The sequence below is a fragment of the Nicotiana sylvestris genome, chromosome 3, assembly GCF_000393655.2.
Source record: "Nicotiana sylvestris chromosome 3, ASM39365v2, whole genome shotgun sequence".
Taxonomy (NCBI): Eukaryota; Viridiplantae; Streptophyta; class Magnoliopsida; order Solanales; family Solanaceae; genus Nicotiana; species Nicotiana sylvestris.
Genome location: NC_091059.1, coordinates 166,120,560 through 166,127,398, shown reverse-complemented (window position 1 = coordinate 166,127,398; position 6,839 = coordinate 166,120,560).

Sequence of the window (6,839 nt, the reverse complement as noted above, 5' to 3'; positions counted from 1 at the left end):
GGTTCAACAAAAGCAACGAAAGTTCAAAACCGAGGTCAGTGACAAAATTAAAGAGGAGATCACCAAGCAACTGAAAACAGGAGTGATCCGGGTAGTCCAATATACAACATGGTTGGCGAATGTGGTTCCAGTACCGAAAAAGGACGGGAAAACTCGGGTATGTGTAGATTACCGAGATCTGAACAGAGCAAGTCCCAAAGATAATTTCCCGCTGCCCAACATCCACATCCTCGTTGATAATTGTGCCAAACACGAGATACAGTCTTTTGTAGATTGTTATGCTGGGTATCATCAGGTACTGATGGATGAAGAGGACGCCGAGAAAACCGCTTTCACCACGCCTTGGGGCACCTACTGTTATCGGGTCATGCCATTTGGTCTAAAGAATGCTGGGGCTACTTACATGAGGGCCATGACTGCCATTTTCCATGACATGATGCATCAGGAAATAGAGGTGTACGTGGACGATGTAATAGTCAAGTCCAGGACGCAGGATAATCACATCCAAGACTTGAGGAAATTCTTCGAGAGGCTAAGGAAGTATGACTTGAAGCTAAATCCAGCCAAATGCGCTTTCGGAGTTCCGTCAGGTAAACTTTTGGGTTTCATCGTAAGCAGGAGAGGTATCGAGCTAGATCCGACTAAGATAAAATCTATCAAAGATCTACCTCCCCCAAGAACGAAGAAAGACGTGATGAGTCTTTTGGGCAGGTTGAACTACATCAGTCGGTTTATTGCCCAGCTGACAAGCACGTGTGAACCCATATTCAAGCTGTTAAGGAAAGATGCGGCGATTAAGTGGACAACAGAGTGTCAAGAAGCCTTTGATAAAGTCAAAGAATACCTTTCGAATCCCCCAGTCTTGGTCCCTCCAGAACCAGGGAGGCCACTTTTCTTGTATCTGACAGTCTTGGAGAACTCTTTCGGTTGCGTCCTCGGACAACACGACGTAACCGGAAAGAAGGAGCAAGCAATCTACTACTTAAGCAAGAAATTCACCGGTTACGAGGCCAAATACACTCTACTGGAAAGGACATGTTGCGCTCTCACATGGGTTGCACAAAAGCTGAGACATTATCTCCAAGCCCACACTACATTCCTCATAAGCAGGTTGGATCCTTTGAAGTATATATTTCAGAAGCCAATGCCTACTGGGAGACTGGCTAAATGGCAAATCTTGCTTACGGAATTCGACATAGTTTATGTCACTCGCACGGCAATGAAAGCCCAGGCGTTAGCAGATCATTTGGCCGAAAATCCGGTCGATGAGGAATACCAGCCATTGGATACCTACTTCCCAGATGAAGAAGTAAACACCGCAGAAGTGATCTCGGAGGAAGCTCATGTTTGGAAGATGTTCTTTGACGGAGCCGTGAACGCCAAGGGTGTAGGGATTGGGGCAATTTTGATCTCGCCTTCCGGTCAGCATTATCCCGCCACAGCTAGACTGCGTTTCTTTTGCACAAACAATACAGCTGAGTATGAAGCCTGCATTATGGGCATGCATATGGCAATCGATCAGGATGTCGAAGACTTACTGATTATGGGAGATTCTGACCTGATCATCCGACAAGTTCAAGGCGAATGGGAAACTCGGGATGTCAAACTTATCCCATACCGACAACATGTGGAGGACCTCAGCAAGCGCTTTACCTCAATAGAATTCAGGTATATTCCGAGGTGTCACAATGAACTGGCAGATGCACTTGCTACTCTGGCTTCTATGCTACCCTACCCGGGCGACGCCCACGTCGATCCTTTGGAAATCCAAATCAAGGAAAGACACGGTTACTGCAGTGTAATCGAGGCGGGATCAAATACGCAGCCTTGGTACCATGACATCAAGAAATTCCTGAAGACACAAGAATACCCCGAGCACGCAACTGGAGATCAAAAGAGGACCATTAGGCGACATGCAAGTGGTTTCTTTTTGAGCGGTGAATTGTTATATAAGAGGACTCCGGACCTCAATCTCCTAAGATGTGTCGATATCGAGGAAGCGAGAAAGATCATGCACGAAGTACACGCAGGTGTGTGCGGACCTCACATGAACGGGTATGTCTTAGCGAAGAAGATCCTTAGAGCAGGTTATTACTGGATGACCATGGAAAAGGATTGCTTTAGTTTCGTTCGGAAGTGTCATCAGTGTCAGGTGCACGGCGATTTGATTCATGCACCTCCCACGGAACTGCATCCCATGTCCGCACTATGGCCATTTGTCGCTTGGGGCATGGACGTCATTGGACCAATTGAACCAAAGGCCTCGAACGGACACAGGTTTATACTAGTGGCCATAGACTACTTTACGAAATGGGTAGAGGCTGTCACTCTCAAGTCGGTCACCAAGAAAGTTGTGGTGGATTTTGTACACTCAAATCTTATCTGTCGCTTCGGTATTCCTGCGACTATCATTACAGATAATGCAGCAAACTTGAACAGTCACTTGATGGGAGATGTGTGCGAGCAATTCAAGATAACACACAGGAATTCCACTCCTTATCGGCCAAAAGCCAATGGTGCTGTGGAAGCTGCAAATAAAAACATCAAGAAGATTTTGAGGAAAACAATACAAAGTTCCCGACAGTGGCATGAGCAGTTACCTTTTGCATTATTGGGGTACCGCACTACGGTGCGCACATCGGTGGGAGCAACTCCTTATCTTTTGGTTTATGGGACCGAGGCCGTAATACCGGCAGAGGTAGAGATTCCTTCACTTCGAATCATTGTCGAAGCAGAAATCGAGGACAGCGAGTGGGTTAAGACTCGACTGGAGCAATTGACGTTGATTGATGAAAAGCGGATGGCTGCAGTTTGTCACGGACAGTTATACCAACGAAGGATGGCCCGTGCTTACAACAAGAAAGTCCGACCTCGGAATTTCGAAGTAGGACAATTGGTACTGAGGCGTATTCTGCCGCATCATGAAGAAGCAAAAGGAAAGTTTGCCCCAAATTGGAAAGGCCCATACATCGTAAGGAAAATATTGCCAAGAGGAGCATTGTATTTAGGTGATATCGAAGGAAATGACCCCGACACAGCAGTAAATGCAGATGCAGTCAAGAGGTACTACGTCTAAATCATACTCCAGTGGTCCTGACACGTTTGAGAATGGCGAAGGTTTCATCCCCCGCTACTCCCAAACACTACCCAATCCTCTCTACAAAAAAAAAAAAATTAATTGAGGTCTGAACTACGTTTGACTTGATTCCGAAAGGATACGTAGGCAGCCTCTCCCTGAGGTTCAGTCACACCAACAATAAAATCTCATTCACCCTGAAATTGAAACCGGGGCACGTCGAGCAGTTTAGAAGTTAGTATCATCTACCTCTCTTTACCAAGCACAAGCCTTCAGATCAATTACCAAAGATAGTGGGAAGCCAATAAGCGTCACAAATGGAGACCGACACACTTTGAATTGAGAGAGATAAAATGAGAGAGTCTCGTCGGTGAAAACCTTCGGGCACCGCGAGGCGACGGGAGTAGAGAAACCAAAATGAGAGAGCTTGTTTAGTTAAAAACTCACAAAGAGTACTATCAAGCGATGACAGGAAGAGAAATGAGAGAGGTCAGCCAGCGAAAACCCGCAAAGGGCGCTGTTGGCCGAAAAGAATGACTCCACCCCAAGGAGGTCTCGGCAAAGCTCCACCGGTTTGGAATCACAGATCCGTTCTGGTTCAGGGAAACACAAGTTCATGGAAGGTCAGGCGTCCAGTCCAAAGAGCATGTCATGTCATTTAAAGCCAGCGTTATCTTCCTCAGATAAGTCTTTCTCGTCCCAAAAGGGACACTCCCTTCCTGAAATTGGTTTTCTCCTTTCTTTGTCTCTCTTCGAATCCCTTTTATGTTTTAACCCCAAGTTCAGGATACACCAGAAAGGGCAGGTGGCAGGTTTGTTTTCACGGAATTCCGTTTCATGAAGGAAAACGCCTCGTTTCGTTGGTACGTTTGTCCAAGCCTGATGAATCATGATGTTTGATGGCGTTCAAAGTAAAGAGGAAAAAGAGAAATTCCCCCCAGCAAGTCCGCCTTCGGAAAAATCCCCACAGAGTCTCCCCCTGTACAAAACCCCACAGAGTTTCTCTTGTGTACAATCTCCCACAAAGTCTCCCCAGTATAAAAGAAAAAATAATAATAAAAAAAAATCCCCGTTGGAATTTCATCAACACATCCCCAGCGAGTCCTTTTGTAAATATTCCCCAACAAGCTTACCCCAACAAACCCTGGGAAACCCGTTTTGAAATAAAAACCCAGCACACCCCATTGTACAGAATCCGCACAAAAGGATCCATTTTGTAAATATTTCCCCCACAGAGCGTCTTTTGTATAAATTCCCACAGAACACCTCCAATGAAACCCCCGTTGAGAACCCTCAATCAAAACGGGACACAAAAAAGAAGGGGGCCTCACGAGGCAAATCATCACAGAATCCGGAAATACAAGCCTGAGCAGTCTAAAGGTTTCGCCATTCGAATCAAATCAATGGCGGGACTTCGCAACAGAAGTAAAGACGCAACGGAGCAATTGGGAACGATCAAGGTCACTGAACCAACCGTCATTTCCGAACTAACAATTGTTCTTTGTCTGAGAAGTTGAAACAGGTGTTAATCCAAGACAACCGTGCTAGAAGCAGGTGTCGCCCAAAGAAGAAGGTACACGGGTACAAGAAACATTTTGGCAATAAGGAATTCACTCAAAAGGTAAGTTCCCGCAAAACTCCCTTTTTCCTTCTATTAAAACGAGAAAACTCAAAAATAGGTCGTGTAGTATTCTCAAGCTTTATCCCCAGCCAATCAGCATTAGGGTTTTAAACCCTAAACTGAATGTTCCTTTTAATCAGCATTAGGTTTTTAAACCCTAAACTGAATGTTCCTTTTAATCAGCATTAGGGTTTTAAACCCTAAACTGAATTTTCCTTTTAATCAGCATTAGGGTTTTAAACCCTAAACTGAATTTTTCCTTTCAGCCAGCATTAGGGTTTTAAACCCTAAACTGAGCTTTTCCATGCAATCAGCATTAGGGTTTTAAACCCTAAACTGAATTTTCCTTTTAGTCAGCATTAGGGTTTTAAACCCTAAACTGAACTTTTTCCTTTCAGCCAGCATTAGAGTTTTAAACTCTAAACTGAGCTTTTCCATGCAATCAGTATTAGGGTTTTAAACCCTAAACTGAATTTTCCTTTTAGTCAGCATTAGGGTTTTAAACCCTAAACTGAACTTTTTCCTTTCAGCCAGCATTAGAGTTTTAAACTCTAAACTGAGCTTTTCCATGCAATCAGCATTAGGGTTTTAAACCCTAAACTGAATTTTCCTTTTAGTCAGCATTAGGGTTTTAAACCCTAAACTGAACTTTTTCCTTTCAGCCAGCATTAGAGTTTTAAACTCTAAACTGAGCTTTTCCATGCAATCAGTATTAGGGTTTTAAACCCTAAACTGAATTTTCCTTTTAGTCAGCATTAGGGTTTTAAACCCTAAACTGAACTTTTTCCTTTCAGCCAGCATTAGAGTTTTAAACTCTAAACTGAGCTTTTCCATGCAATCAGCATTAGGGTTTTAAACCCTAAACTGAATTTTCCTTTTAGTCAACATTAGGGTTTTAAACCCTAAACTGAACTTTTTCCTTTCAGCCAGCATTAGAGTTTTAAACTCTAAACTGAGCTTTTCCATGCAATCAGTATTAGGGTTTTAAACCCTAAACTGAATTTTCCTTTTAGTCAGCATTAGGGTTTTAAACCCTAAACTGAACTTTTCCCTTTCAGCCAGCATTAGAGTTTTAAACTCTAAACTGAGCTTTTCCATGCAATCAGCATTAGGGTTTTAAATCCTAAACTAAATTTTCCTTTTAGTCAGCATTAGGGTTTTAAACCCTAAACTGAACTTTTCCCTTTCAGCCAGCGTTAGAGTTTTAAACTCTAAACTGAGCTTTTCCATGCAGTCAGCATTAGGGTTTTAAACCCTAAACTAAACTTTTTCCTTTCAGCCAACATTAGAGTTTTAAACTCTAAACTGAGCTTTTCCATGCAATCAGCATTAGGGTTTTAAACCCTAAACTGAATTTTCCATTTAGTCAGCATTAGGGTTTTAAATCCTCAACTGAACTTTTTCTTCCAGCCAGCATTAGGGTTTTAAACCCTAAACTGAGCTTTTCCATGCAATCAGCATTAGGGTTTTAAACCTTAAACTGAATTCTTCCTTTGTTCGGCGTTAGGATTTTTAAACCCCAAACCGAACCTCTCCCCAGCTAGCCGGTGTTAGGGCTCCAGCCCTGAACTGAACATGTATATCCTCTTTCATCAATTTTATGAACTTCCTGGTGAATAATTAACGAAATTTTCCTAGTAAAACTGGGGCAGAAAATTTCGTTCGTTTGTTTGTTTTCTCCCGCAGGTCTGACCTCGAGCCACATGGATCGAAATGACTGACGAGATAAATCCCAGTTCGGAATCAAAGAAGAAAAAAGACAAAAAGAAGATGTCCCGAGATATCAGAGTAAAGGGAAAGCATATCGACTCCAACATTTGACTAAGGTCCTGAACTCTGCCAGTCACATTTTATTCGGTATCCCGGAGATTAAACCAGTCGCCGCAACTCGCAAGCATCAAGATTCAGATCAGAGTCTACAAGCAGAATCAGCTAAGACCCAAGATCAAGTCGTGAAAGAATCATAGATAGGAATCTTGTAACTAGCAGTTGACATACATATAAGTAGTTAGTTCAGTTTCTAATTTTCGTTTGGTTGTAATAAGGCGGTCAGTGACGTAGCAGTGACAACAGCAGCAGCAGTAGCAGCAAGCATTGCAATCCCATGGTAGTCCCAGCTACCAAAACTTCCCGAACTACATT